At 44.5% G+C, this 15,182-nt stretch overlaps 1 non-coding gene across 1 annotated transcript; it reads left to right on the top strand.

The window, feature by feature from the left end:
- Nucleotides 1-4,363: 4,363 nt before the first annotated feature.
- On the top strand, nt 4,364-4,436 carry TRNAF-GAA (transfer RNA phenylalanine (anticodon GAA)). The gene has a single exon. It is a non-coding gene; the product is annotated as a tRNA-Phe (tRNA).
- Nucleotides 4,437-15,182: the final 10,746 nt, after the last annotated feature.

The following is a 15,182-nucleotide window of genomic DNA, read 5'->3' as shown; positions in this document are numbered from 1 at the left end:
GACTTCCATTATTTCCCGTTTCTATCTTGATTTTGATGTAAACCGTAGCCGGCGTCATCTTCCATTTTCCCATGAGCCAAACTGTCAGATGATATAGCTTGCTTAGTCATGCCACACATTTCTGTTTATGAGAGTGGTAGCCTATTCAGAGTTTTGAAAAAAAGAAGTACCTACCTCGCGTAGCAAAAAAGTAAAGGAGTAATTGCCCCCAGTTAGCTACAGAAGGATACAGAAAAGTGTAACACATAGCTGTACCCTCACAGTGAATGATTGCGACTTATATTTCTTGTCTACAATGATTAACAATAATAAGGAAGGCACTGTGAAAAAAACGGCTGAAAGAGCTCAGTTGCGAGGACGTCAAACTTTAGATCTAAGGGTCCCTGGTTAAATCCTTGGTTTGGTCAAAGACTGAGCAGCTAGTTCGTCAGGCAAGTTTCTTTTTTGGAGTCAGCTTCCGGTGACGTTTTATTTAATTAATAAAACCTTTCATCAACCTAATTGACATACCATCAGTACAAGACAGTACGTGTTTTCTATCTTCCTTTGAAAATGGATTCCACCTCTCTTGCCTTCAGCTTTGACTTCCATTATTTCCCGTTTCTATCTCGATTTTAGGGTAAACTGTAGCCTGCATCATTTTCCATCTAACCTTGGACCAAAGTGTCAGATGATATAGCTTGCTTCCTCATGCCACACATTTCTGTGTATTAGATTGCTAGCCTATTTAGCGTTTAGAAAAAAAGAAATACCTAGCTTGCGCAATAAAAAATAAATTGACTAATTGTGCCCAGTTAGCTGCAGAAGGATACAGCATACTTTAACACATAGATGTACCCTCCTAGTGATTGATCAGATGCCCACTTGTTGCCTACAATGATTAAGAATCATCAGGAAGGTATTCTCTGACAGCTGGCCGAAATAGCTCAGTTGGGAGAGCGTTAGACTGAAGATCTAAAGGTCCCTGGTTGAATCCCGGGTTTCGGCAAGGACTGAGCACCTAGCTAATTAGGTGTAGTTCTCTCTTGGAGTCAGCTTCAGTAGACATTTTAGTTCATAGATGAAACCTTTCAATAACCTGATCGACATACCATCAGTAGAGCACAGCACTTGCGTTCTATCTTCCTTTCAAAATGGCTTCCACCTCTCTTGCCTTCAGCTTTGACTTCCATTATTTCCAGTTTCTATCTTGATTTTAATGTAAAGCTTAGGCTGCATCATCTTCTATTTTCCCATGAACCAAGCTGTCAGATGATATAGCTTGCTTACTCATCCCACACATTTGTGTGCCTATTCAGAGTTTGGAATAAAAGAAGTACCTAGGTTGCGCACCAAAAAAGTAAATGAGTAAATGCACCCAGTTAGCTGCAGAAGGATACCGGAAGTTTAAGACATAGCTGTACCATCAAAGTGAATGATTTCGAGGTGTATGTCTTGTCTACAATGATTAAGAAGAAAACGGAGGGACCTGTGAAATAGCTCAGTTGGGAGAGCGTTAGACTGAAGATCTAAAGGTCCCTGGTTCAATCCCGGGTTTCGGCAAAGACTCAGAAGACAGCTTTTTAGGCGTGTTTCTTTCTTGGATTCAGCTTCTGGTGACGTTTTATTTAATTGATAAAACCTTTCATCAACCTAATTGACATACCATCAGTACAAGACAGTACTTGTTTTCTATCTTCCTTTCAAAATGGATTCCACCTCTCTTGCCTTCAGCTTTGACTTCCATTATTTACTGTTTCTATCTTGATTTTTAGGTAACCCGCAGTCTGCATCAGTCTCCATCTTCCCTTGAACCAAAGTGTCGGATGAAATAGCTTGCTTACTCATGCCACACATTTCTGTGCATTAGATTGCTAGCCTATTTAGAGTTTAGAAAAAAAGAAATACCTAGCTTGCACAATAAAAAACAAATTCCCTAATTACACCCAGTTAACTGGAGAAGGATACAGCAAAGTTTAAGACATAGCTGTACCCTCACAGTGAATGATTTAGACTTCTGTGTCTTGTCTACAATGATTAAAAAAGATACGGAAAGCTTTTCATGACCCCTGGCTAAAATATCTCAGTTAGGATAATGTTAGACTAAAGATAAAAAAGGTCCTTGGTTCAATCCTGGGTTGTGCCAAAGACCAAGCACTCAGCTTGTTAGGCATGTTTCTTTCTTGGAGTCACTCTCAAGTGACATTTTATTTCATTGATAAAAACTTGCATCAACCTGATCGACATGCCATCGGTACAAAAGAGAACTTATTTTCTATCTTCCTTTCAAAATGGCTTCCACCTCTCTTGCCTTCAGCTTTGACTTCCATTATTTTCCGTTTCTATCTTGATTTTAATGTAAACCGTAGCCGGCGTCATCTTCCATTTTCCCATGAGCCAAACTGTCAGATGATATAGCTTGCTTGGTCATGCCACACATTTCTGTTTATGAGAGTGGTAGCCTATTCAGAGTTTAGAAAAAAAGAAGTACCTACCTCGCGTAGCAAAAAAGTAAAGGAGTAATTGCCCCCAGTTAGCTGCAGAAGATTACCGGAAGTTTAAGACATAGCTGTACCCTCAAAGTGAATGATTTTGAGGTGTATGTCTTTTCTACAATGATTAAGAAGAAAACGGAGGGACCTGTCAAATGACTGGCCGAAATAGCTCAGTTGGGAGAGTGTTAGACTGAAGATCTAAAGGTCCCTGGTTCAATCCCGGGTTTAGGCAAAGACTCAGAAGACAGCTTGTTAGTCGTGTTTTTTTCTTGGATTCAGCTTCTGGTGACGTTTTATTTAATTGATAAAACCTTTCATCAACCTAATTGACATACCATCAGTACAAGACAGTACATGTTTTCTATCTTCCTTTCAAAATGGATTCCACCTCTCTTGCCTTCAGCTTTGACTTCCATTATTTACTGTTTCTGTCTTGATTTTTAGGTAACCCGCAGTCTGCATCAGTCTCCATCTTCCCTTGAACCAAAGTGTCGGATGAAATAGCTTGCTTACTCATGCCACACATTTCTGTTTATGAGAGTGGTAGCCTATTCAGAGTTTAGAAAAAAAGAAGTACCTACCTCGCGTAGCAAAAAAGTAAAGGAGTAATTGCCCCCAGTTAGCTACAGAAGGATACAGCAAAGTGTAACACATAGCTGTACCCTCACAGTGAATGATTGCGACTTATATTTCTTGTCTACAATGATTAACAATAATAAGGAAGGCACTGTGAAAAAACGGGCTGAAAGAGCTCAGTTGCGAGGACGTCAAACTTTAGATCTAAGGGTCCCTGGTTAAATCCTTGGTTTGGTCAAAGACTGAGGAGCTAGTTCGTCAGGCAAGTTTATTTTTTGGAGTCAGCTTCCGGTGACGTTTTATTTAATTAATAAAACCTTTCATCAACCTAATTGACATACCATCAGTACAAGACAGTACGTGTTTTCTATCTTCCTTTGAAAATGGATTCCACCTCTCTTGCCTTCAGCTTTGACTTCCATTATTTGCCGTTTCTATCTCGATTTTAGGGTAAACTGTAGCCTGCATCATTTTCCATCTAACCTTGGACCAAAGTGTCAAATGATATAGCTTGCTTCCTCATGCCACACATTTCTGTGTATTAGATTGCTAGCCTATTTAGCGTTTAGAAAAAAAGAAATACCTAGCTTGCGCAATAAAAAATAAATTGACTAATTGTGCCCAGTTAGCTGCAGAAGGATACAGCATACTTTAACACATGGATGTACCCTCCTAGTGCTTGATCAGGTGCCCACTTGTTGCCTACAATGATTAAGAATCATCAGGAAGGTATTCTCTGAGAACTGGCCGAAATAGCTCAGTTGGGATAGCGTTAGACTGAAGATCTAAAGGTCCCTGGTTCAATCCCGGGTTTCGGCAAGGACTGAGCACCTAGCTAGTTAGGTGTAGTTCTCTCTTGGAGTCAGCTTCAGTAGACATTTTAGTTCATAGATGAAACCTTTCAATAACCTGATCGACATACCATCAGTAGAGCACAGCACTTGCGTTCTATCTTCCTTTCAAAATGGCTTCCACCTCTCTTGCCTTCAGCTTTGACTTCCATTATTTCCAGTTTCTATCTTGATTTTAATGTAAAGCTTAGGCTGCATCATCTTCTATTTTCCCATGAACCAAGCTGTCAGATGATATAGCTTGCTTACTCATCCCACACATTTGTGTGCCTATTCAGAGTTTGGAATAAAAGAAGTACCTAGGTTGCGCACCAAAAAAGTAAATGAGTAAATGCACCCAGTTAGCTGCAGAAGGATACCGGAAGTTTAAGACATAGCTGTACCCTCAAAGTGAATGATTTCGAGGTGTATGTCTTGTCTACAATGATTAAGAAGAAAACGGAGGGACCTGTGAAATACCTGGCCGAAATAGCTCAGTTGGGAGAGCGTTAGACTGAAGATCTAAAGGTCCCTGGTTCAATCCCGGGTTTTGGCAAAGACTCAGAAGACAGCTTGTTAGGCGTGTTTCTTTCTTGGATTCAGCTTCTGGTGACGTTTTATTTAATTGATAAAACCTTTCATCAACCTAATTGACATACCATCAGTACAAGACAGTACTTGTTTTCTATCTTCCTTTCAAAATGGATTCCACCTCTCTTGCCTTCAGCTTTGACTTCCATTATTTACTGTTTCTGTCTTGATTTTTAGGTAACCCGCAGTCTGCATCAGTCTCCATCTTCCCTTGAACCAAAGTGTCGGATGAAATAGCTTGCTTACTCATGCCACACATTTCTGTGCATTAGATTGCTAGCCTATTTAGAGCTTAGAAAAAAAGAAATACCTAGCTTGCACAATAAAAAACGAATTCCCTAATTACACCCAGTTAACTGGAGAAGGATACAGCAAAGTTTAAGACATAGCTGTACCCTCACAGTGAATGATTTAGACTTCTGTGTCTTGTCTACAATGATTTAAAATGATACGGAAAGCTTTTCATGACACCTGGGTAAAATATCTCAGTTGGGAGAATGTTAGACTAAAGATAAAAAAGGTCCTTGGTTCAATCCTGGGTTGTGCCAAAGACCAAGCACTCAGCTTGTTAGGCATGTTTCTTTCTTGGAGTCACTCTCAAGTGACATTTTATTTCATTGATAAAAACTTGCATCAACCTGATCGACATGCCATCGGTACAAAAGAGCACTTATTTTCTATCTTCCTTTCAAAATGGCTTCCACCTCTCTTGCCTTCAGCTTTGACTTCCATTATTTCCCGTTTCTATCTTGATTTTAATGTAAAGCTTAGGCTGCATCATCTTCCATTTTCCCATGAACCAAGCTGTCAGATGATATAGCTTGCTTACTCATCCCACACATTTGTGTGCCTATTCAGAGTTTGGAATAAAAGAAGTACCTAGGTTGCGCACCAAAAAAGTAAATGAGTAATTTCACCCAGTTAGCTGCAGAAGGATACCGGAAGTTTAAGACATAGCTGTACCCTCAAAGTGAATGATTTCGAGGTGTATATCTTGTCTACAATGATTAAGAAGAAAACGGAGGGACCTGTCAAATGACTGGCTGAAATAGCTCAGTTGGGAGAGTGTTAGACTGAAGATCTAAAGGTCCCTGGTTCAATCCCGGGTTTAGGCAAAGACTCAGAAGACAGCTTGTTAGGCGTGTTTTTTTCTTGGATTCAGCTTCTGGTGACGTTTTATTAAATTGATAAAACCTTTCATCAACCTAATTGACATACCATCAGTACAAGACAGTACTTGTTTTCTATCTTCCTTTCAAAATGGATTCCACCTCTCTTGCCTTCAGCTTTGACTTCCATTATTTACTGTTTCTGTCTTGATTTTTAGGTAACCCGCAGTCTGCATCAGTCTCCATCTTCCCTTGAACCAAAGTGTCGGATGAAATAGCTTGCTTACTCATGCCACACATTTCTGTTTATGAGAGTGGTCGCCTATTCAGAGTTTAGAAAAAAAGAAGTACCTACCTCGCGTAGCAAAAAAGTAAAGGAGTAATTGCCCCCAGTTAGCTACAGAAGGATACAGCAAAGTGTAACACATAGCTGTACCCTCACAGTGAATGATTGCGACTTATATTTCTTGTCTACAATGATTAACAATAATAAGGAAGGCACTGTGAAAAAACGGGCTGAAAGAGCTCAGTTGCGAGGACGTCAAACTTTAGATCTAAGGGTCCCTGGTTAAATCCTTGGTTTGGTCAAAGACTGAGGAGCTAGTTCGTCAGGCAAGTTTATTTTTTGGAGTCAGCTTCCGGTGACGTTTTATTTAATTAATAAAACCTTTCATCAACCTAATTGACATACCATCAGTACAAGACAGTACGTGTTTTCTATCTTCCTTTGAAAATGGATTCCACCTCTCTTGCCTTCAGCTTTGACTTCCATTATTTGTCGTTTCTATCTCGATTTTAGGGTAAACTGTAGCCTGCATCATTTTCCATCTAACCTTGGACCAAAGTGTCAGATGATATAGCTTGCTTCCTCATGCCACACATTTCTGTGTATTAGATTGCTAGCCTATTTAGCGTTTAGAAAAAAAGAAATACCTAGCTTGCGCAATAAAAAATAAATTGACTAATTGTGCCCAGTTAGCTGCAGAAGGATACAGCATACTTTAACACATGGATGTACCCTCCTAGTGATTGATCAGATGCCCACTTGTTGCCTACAATGATTAAGAATCATCAGGAAGGTATTCTCTGACAACTGGCCGAAATACCTCAGTTGGGAGAGCGTTAGACTGAAGATCTAAAGGTCCCTGGTTCAGTCACGGGTTTCGGCAAGGACTGAGCACCTAGCTAATTAGGTGTAGTTCTCTCTTGGAGTCAGCTTCAGTAGACATTTTAGTTCATAGATGAAACCTTTCAATAACCTGATCGACATACCATCAGTAGAGCACAGCACTTGCGTTCTATCTTCCTTTCAAAATGGCTTCCACCTCTGTTGCCTTCAGCTTTGACTTCCATTATTTCCAGTTTCTATCTTGATTTTAATGTAAAGCTTAGGCTGCATCATCTTCTATTTTCCCATGAACCAAGCTGTCAGATGATATAGCTTGCTTACTCATCCCACACATTTGTGTGCCTATTCAGAGATTGGAATAAAAGAAGTACCTAGGTTGCGCACCAAAAAAGTAAATGAGTAAATGCACCCAGTTAGCTGCAGAAGGATACCGGAAGATTAAGACATAGCTGTACCCTCAAAGTGAATGATTTCGAGGTGTATGTCTTGTCTACAATGATTAAGAAGAAAACGGAGGGACCTGTGAAATAACTGGCTGAAATAGCTCAGTTGGGAGAGCGTTAGACTGAAGATCTAAAGGTCCCTGGTTCAATCCCAGGTTTCGGCAAAGACCCAGAAGACAGATTGTTAGGCGTGTTTCTTTCTTGGATTCAGCTTCTGGTGACGTTTTATTTAATTGATAAAACCTTTCATCAACCTAATTGACATACAATCAGTACAAGACAGTACTTGTTTTCTATCTTCCTTTCAAAATGGATTCCACCTCTCTTGCCTTCAGCTTTGACTTCCATTATTTACTGTTTCTATCTTGATTTTTAGGTAAACCGCAGTCTGCATCAGTCTCCATCTTTCCATGAACCAAAGTGTCGGATGAAATAGCTTGTTTACTCATGCCACACATTTCTGTGTGTAAGGAAATGCCTCCTTGGCATGGTTGCCCCCTGACTTTTTGCCTTTGCTGATGCTATGTTTACAATTAAAAGTGTGCTGAGGCCTGCTAACCAGGCCCCAGCACCAGTGTTCTTTCCCTAACCTGTACTTTTGTATCCACAATTGGCAGACCCTGGCATCCAGATAAGTCCCTTGTAACTGGTACTTCTAGTACCAAGGGCCCTGATGCCAAGGAAGGTCTCTAAGGGCTGCAGCATGTCTTATGCCACCCTGGAGACCTCTCACTCAGCACAGACACACTGCTTGCCAGCTTGTGTGTGCTAGTGAGGACAAAACGAGTAAGTCGACATGGCACTCCCCTCAGGGTGCCATGCCAGCCTCTCACTGCCTATGCAGTATAGGTAAGACACCCCTCTAGCAGGCCTTACAGCCCTAAGGGAGGGTGCACTATACCATAGGTGAGGGTACCAGTGCATGAGCATGGTACCCCTACAGTGTCTAAACAAAACCTTAGACATTGTAAGTGCAGGGTAGCCATAAGAGTATATGGTCTGGGAGTCTGTCAAACACGAACTCCACAGCACCATAATGGCTACACTGAAAACTGGGAAGTTTGGTATCAAACTTCTCAGCACAATAAATGCACACTGATGCCAGTGTACATTTTATTGTAAAATACACCACAGAGGGCACCTTAGAGGTGCCCCCTGAAACTTAACCGACTATCTGTGTAGGCTGACTAGTTTTAGCAGCCTGCCACAAACCGAGACATGTTGCTGGCCCCATGGGGAGAGTGCCTTTGTCACTCTGAGGCCAGTAACAAAGCCTGCACTGGGTGGAGATGCTAACACCTCTCCCAGGCAGGAATTGTCACACCTGGCGGTGAGCCTCAAAGGCTCACCTCCTTTGTGCCAACCCAGCAGGACACTCCAGCTAGTGGAGTTGCCCGCCCCCTCCGGCCAGGCCCCACTTTTGGCGGCAAGGCCGGAGAAGATAATGAGAAAAACAAGGAGGAGTCACTGGCCAGTCAGGACAGCCCCTAAGGTGTCCTGAGCTGAGGTGACTCTGACTTTTAGAAATCCTCCATCTTGCAGATGGAGGATTCCCCCAATAGGGTTAGGATTGTGACCCCCTCCCCTTGGGAGGAGGCACAAAGAGGGTGTACCCACCCTCAGGGCTAGTAGCCATTGGCTACTAACCCCCCAGACCTAAACACGCCCTTAAATTTAGTATTTAAGGGCTACCCTGAACCCTAGAAAATTAGATTCCTGCAACTACAAGAAGAAGGACTGCCTAGCTGAAAACCCCTGCAGCGGAAGACCAGAAGACGACAACTGCCTTGGCTCCAGAAACTCACCGGCCTGTCTCCTGCCTTCCAAAGATCCTGCTCCAGCGACGCCTTCCAAAGGGACCAGCGACCTCGACATCCTCTGAGGACTGCCCCTGCTTCGAAAAGACAAGAAACTCCCGAGGACAGCGGACCTGCTCCAAGAAAAGCTGCAACTTTGTTTCCAGCAGCTTTAAAGATCCCTGCAAGCTCCCCGCAAGAAGCGTGAGACTTGCAACACTGCACCCGGCGACCCCGACTCGGCTGGTGGCGATCCAACACCTCAGGAGGGACCCCAGGACTACTCTAAGACTGTGAGTACAAAAACCTGTCCCCCCTGAGCCCCCACAGCGCCGCCTGCAGAGGGAATCCCGAGGCTTCCCCTGACCGCGACTCTTTGAATCCAAAGTCCCGACACCTGGGAGAGACCCTGCACCCGCAGCCCCCAGGACCTGAAGGACCGGACTTTCACTGGAGGAGTGACCCCCAGGAGTCCCTCTCCCTTGATCAAGTGGAGGTTTCCCCGAGGAACCCCCCCCTTGCCTGCCTGCAGCGCTGAAGAGATCCCGAGATCTCTCATAGACTAACACTGCGAACCCGACGCTTGTTTCTACACTGCACCCGGCCGCCCCTGCGCCGCTGAGGGTGAAATTTCTGTGTGGACTTGTGTCCCCCCCGGTGCCCTACAAAACCCCCCTGGTCTGCCCTCCGAAGACGCGGGTACTTACCTGCAAGCAGACCGGAACCGGGGCACCCCCTTCTCTCCATTCTAGCCTATGTGTTTTGGGCACCACTTTGAACTCTGCACCTGACCGGCCCTGAGCTGCTGGTGTGGTGACTTTGGGGTTGCTCTGAACCCCCAACGGTGGGCTACCTTGGACCAAGAACTGAACCCTGTAAGTGTCCTACTTACCCGGTAAAACTAACAAAAACTTACCTCCCCCAGGAACTGTGAAAATTGCACTAAGTGTCCACTTTTAAAACAGCTATTTGTCAATAACTTGAAAAGTATACATGCAATTTTTATGATTTGAAGTTCCTAAAGTACTTACCTGCAATACCTTTCGAACAAGATATTACATGTTAAATTTGAACCTGTGGTTCTTAAAATAAACTAAGAAAAGATATTTTTCTATACAAAAACCTATTGGCTGGATTTGTCTCTGAGTGTGTGTACCTCATTTATTGTCTATGTGTATGTACAACAAATGCTTAACACTACTCCTTGGATAAGCCTACTGCTCGACCACACTACCACAAAATAGAGCATTAGTATTATCTCTTTTTACCACTATTTTACCTCTAAGGGGAACCCTTGGACTCTGTGCCTGCTATTCCTTACTTTGAAATAGCACATACAGAGCCAACTTCCTACATTGGTGGATCAGCGGTGGGGTACAAGACTTTGCATTTGCTGGACTACTCAGCCAATACCTGATCACACGACAAATTCCAAAATTGTCATTAGAAATTGATTTTTGCAATTTGAAAAGTTTTCTAAATTCTTAAAAGACCTGCTAGGGCCTTGTGTTAGATCCTGTTTAGCATTTCTTTTTAGAGTTTAAAAGTTTGTAAAAGTTTGAATTAGATTCTAGAACCAGTTGTAGATTCTTAAAAAGTATTCCAACTTTTAGAAGCAAAATGTCTAGCACAGATGTGACTGTGGTGGAACTCGACACCACACCTTACCTCCATCTTAAGATGAGGGAGCTAAGGTCACTCTGTAAAATAAAGAAAATAACAATGGGCCCCAAACCTACCAAAATACAGCTCCAGGAGCTTTTGGCAGAGTTTGAAAAGGCCAACCCCTCTGAGGGTGGCAACTCAGAGGAAGAGGATAGTGACTTGGAGGACAATTCCCCCCTACCAATCCTATCTAGGGAGAACAGGGTCCCTCAAACCCTGACTCCAAAAATAATAGTCAGAGATGCTGGTTCCCTCACAGGAGAGACCAACACCTCTGAAATCACTGAGGATAGCCCCAGTGAAGAGGACATCCAGTTAGCCAGGATGGCCAAAAGATTGGCTTTGGAAAGACAGATCCTAGCCATAGAGAGGGAAAGACAAGAGATGGGCCTAGGACCCATCAATGGTGGCAGCAACATAAATAGGGTCAGAGATTCTCCTGACATGTTGAAAATCCCCAAAGGGATTGTAACTAAATATGAAGATGGTGATGACATCACCAAATGGTTCACAGCTTTTGAGAGGGCTTGTGTAACCAGAAAAGTGAACAGATCTCACTGGGGTGCTCTCCTTTGGGAAATGTTCACAGGAAAGTGTAGGGATAGACTCCTCACACTCTCTGGACAAGATGCAGAATCTTATGACCTCATGAAGGGTACCCTGATTGAGGGCTTTGGATTCTCCACTGAGGAGTATAGGATTAGATTCAGGGGGGCTCAAAAATCCTCGAGCCAGACCTGGGTTGACTTTGTAGACTACTCAGTGAAAACACTAGATGGTTGGATTCAAGGCAGTGGTGTAAGTAATTATGATGGGCTGTACAATTTATTTGTGAAAGAACACCTATTGAGTAATTGTTTCAATGATAAACTGCAACAGCATCTGGTAGACCTAGGACCAATTTCTCCCCAAGAATTGGGAAAGAAGGCGGACCATTGGGTCAAGACAAGGGTGTCCAAGACTTCAACAGGGGGTGACCAAAAGAAAGGGGTCACAAAGGCTCCCCAGGGGAAGGGTGATGAGACAACCAAAACTAAAAATAGTAAAGAGTCTTCTACAGGCCCCCAAAAACCTGCACAGGAGGGTGGGCCCAGAGCCTCTTCACAAAACAATGGGTACAAGGGTAAAAACTTTGATCCCAAAAAGGCCTGGTGTCATAGCTGTAAACAGCATGGACACCAAACTGGAGACAAGGCCTGTCCCAAGAAAGGTTCCACTCCAAACTCCCATCCAGGTAACACTGGTATGGCTAGTCTCCAAGTGGGATCAACAGTGTGCCCAGAGCAAATCAGGGTCCACACTGAAGCTACTCTAGTTTCTGAGGGTGGGGTGGATTTAGCCACACTAGCTGTCTGGCCGCCTAACATGCAAAAATACAGACAGCAACTCTTAATTAATGGGACTAGAATAGAGGGCCTGAGGGATACAGGTGCCAGTGTCACCATGGTGACAGAGAGACTGGTTTCCCCTGGCCAATACCTGACTGGAAAAACTTACACAGTCACCAACGCTGACAATCAGAGAAAAGTACATCCCATGGCAATGGTTACTTTAGAATGGGGAGGGGTCAATGGCCTGAAACAGGTGGTGGTCTCCTCAAATATCCCAGTGGACTGTCTGCTTGGAAATGACCTGGAGTCCTCAGCATGGGCTGAGGTAGAACTAAAAACCCATGCAGCAATGCTGGGTATCCCTGAACTGGTGTGTGTGAAAACAAGAGCACAATACAAGGCACAGGGTGAACAAGTAGAGCTGGAGTCTGGAAGAATGGCCCAGCCTACCAAGAGAACAGGAAAGTCAGTTGGGAAACCAACTGCAACACAGCAAAAGAAAAGGAACCTCTCTTCTCAGGAAGAAGTTCTGCCCTCTGAGGGAACTGAGCCTTTGGAGCTTGAACCTTATCAGGTTGAGCTCTTAGGCCCAGGGGGACCCTCAAGGGAGGAGCTGTGTAAGGGACAAGAAACCTGTCCCTCTCTTGAAGGCCTTAGGCAGCAAGCTGCTGAAGAGTCCAAAGGCAAGAAAAATGGAACGCATAGGGTCTATTGGGAAGATGGACTCCTGTACACTGAGGCCAGAGACCCCAAACCTGGTGCCACTAGGAGAGTGGTAGTGCCTCAGCTGTTCAGGAAGTTCATCCTAACATTGGCCCATGACATTCCCCTTGCTGGACATTTGGGACAAACCAAGACGTGGGAGAGGTTAGTCAACCACTTCTACTGGCCCAATATGTCCAACATGGTTAAGGAGTTTTGCCTCTCCTGCCCCACCTGTCAAGCCAGTGGTAAGACAGGTGGGCATCCAAAGGCCCCCCTCATTCCACTTCCAGTGGTGGGGGTTCCCTTTGAAAGAGTGGGTGTGGACATAGTTGGTCCACTAGAACCTCCCACAGCCTCAGGAAATATGTATATCCTGGTAGTAGTGGATCATGCTACCAGGTATCCTGAAGCTATTCCCCTTAGGTCGACTACTGCCCCTGCAGTAGCCAAGGCCCTCATTGGTATCTTTACCAGAGTGGGTTTCCCTAAGGAGGTGGTGTCTGACAGAGGTACCAACTTCATGTCAGCATACCTAAAGCACATGTGGAATGAGTGTGGGGTGACTTATAAATTCACTACACCATACCATCCACAAACTAATGGCTTAGTTGAGAGATTCAACAAGACATTAAAGGGCATGATCATGGGGCTCCCAGAAAAACTCAAAAGGAGATGGGATGTCCTCTTGCCATGTCTGCTTTTCGCTTACAGAGAAGTGCCACAGAAGGGAGTAGGATTCTCACCCTTTGAACTTCTGTTTGGTCATCCTGTAAGGGGACCACTTGCCCTTGTTAAAGAAGGCTGGGAGAGACCTCTCCATGAGCCTAAACAGGACATAGTGGACTATGTACTTGGCCTTCGCTCTAGAATGGCAGAGTACATGGAAAAGGCAACCAAAAACCTTGAGGCCAGCCAACAGCTCCAGAAGTTTTGGTATGACCAAAAGGCTGCACTGGTTGAGTTCCAACCAGGGCAGAAAGTCTGGGTTCTGGAGCCTGTGGCTCCCAGGGCACTCCAGGACAAATGGAGTGGCCCTTACCCAGTACTAGAAAGGAAGAGTCAGGTCACCTACCTGGTGGACCTGGGCACAAGCAGGAGCCCCAAGAGGGTGATCCATGTGAACCGCCTTAAGCTCTTCCATGACAGGGCTGATGTCAATCTGTTGATGGTAACAGATGAGGATCAGGAGGCAGAGAGTGAACCTCTCCCTGATCTTCTGTCATCAGACCCAAAAGATGGCACAGTAGATGGAGTGATCTACTCAGACACCCTCTCTGGCCAACAGCAAGCTGATTGTAGGAGAGTCCTACAACAGTTTCCTGAACTCTTCTCCTTAACCCCTGGTCAGACACACCTGTGTACCCATGATGTGGACACAGGAGACAGCATGCCTGTCAAGAACAAAATCTTTAGACAGTCTGACCATGTTAAGGAAAGCATCAAGGTGGAAGTCCACAAGATGCTGGAATTGGGAGTAATTGAGCGCTCTGACAGCCCCTGGGCTAGCCCAGTGGTCTTAGTCCCCAAACCTCACACCAAAGATGGAAAGAAAGAGATGAGGTTTTGTGTGGACTACAGAGGGCTCAATTCTGTCACCAAGACAGATGCTCATCCAATTCCAAGAGCTGATGAGCTCATAGACAAATTAGGTGCTGCCAAATTCCTAAGTACCTTTGACTTGACAGCAGGGTACTGGCAAATAAAAATGGCACCTGGAGCAAAAGAAAAGACAGCATTCTCCACACCTGATGGGCATTATCAGTTTACTGTTATGCCCTTTGGTTTAAAGAATGCCCCTGCCACCTTCCAAAGGTTGGTGAATCAAGTCCTTGCTGGCTTGGAGTCCTTTAGCACAGCTTATCTTGATGATATTGCTGTCTTTAGCTCCACCTGGCAGGATCACCTGGTCCACCTGAGGAAGGTTTTGAAGGCTCTGCAATCTGCAGGCCTCTCTATCAAGGCATCCAAATGCCAGATAGGGCAGGGAACTGTGGTTTACTTGGGACACCTTGTAGGTGGAGGCCAAGTTCAGCCACTCCAACCCAAGATCCAGACTATTCTGGACTGGGTAGCTCCAAAAACCCAGACTCAAGTCAGGGCATTCCTTGGCTTGACTGGGTATTACAGGAGGTTTGTGAAGGGATATGGATCCATTGTGACAGCCCTCACTGAACTCACCTCCAAGAAAATGCCCAAGAAAGTAACCTGGACTGTGGAATGCCAACAGGCCTTTGACACCCTGAAACAGGCAATGTGCTCAGCACCAGTTCTCAAAGCTCCAGATTATTCTAAGCAGTTCATTGTGCAGACTGATGCCTCTGAACATGGGATAGGGGCAGTTTTGTCCCAAACAAATGATGATGGCCTTGACCAGCCTGTTGCTTTCATTAGCAGGAGGTTACTCCCCAGGGAGCAGCGTTGGAGTGCCATTGAGAGGGAGGCCTTTGCTGTGGTTTGGTCCCTGAAGAAGCTGAGACCATACCTCTTTGGGACTCACTTCCTAGTTCAAACTGACCACAGACCTCTCAAATGG

The sequence above is a fragment of the Pleurodeles waltl genome, chromosome 8 (genome assembly GCF_031143425.1).
Source record: "Pleurodeles waltl isolate 20211129_DDA chromosome 8, aPleWal1.hap1.20221129, whole genome shotgun sequence".
Taxonomy (NCBI): Eukaryota; Metazoa; Chordata; class Amphibia; order Caudata; family Salamandridae; genus Pleurodeles; species Pleurodeles waltl.
The sequence above is the reverse complement of the archived record's forward strand: the minus strand, read 5'-3'. Positions and strand labels throughout refer to the sequence as shown.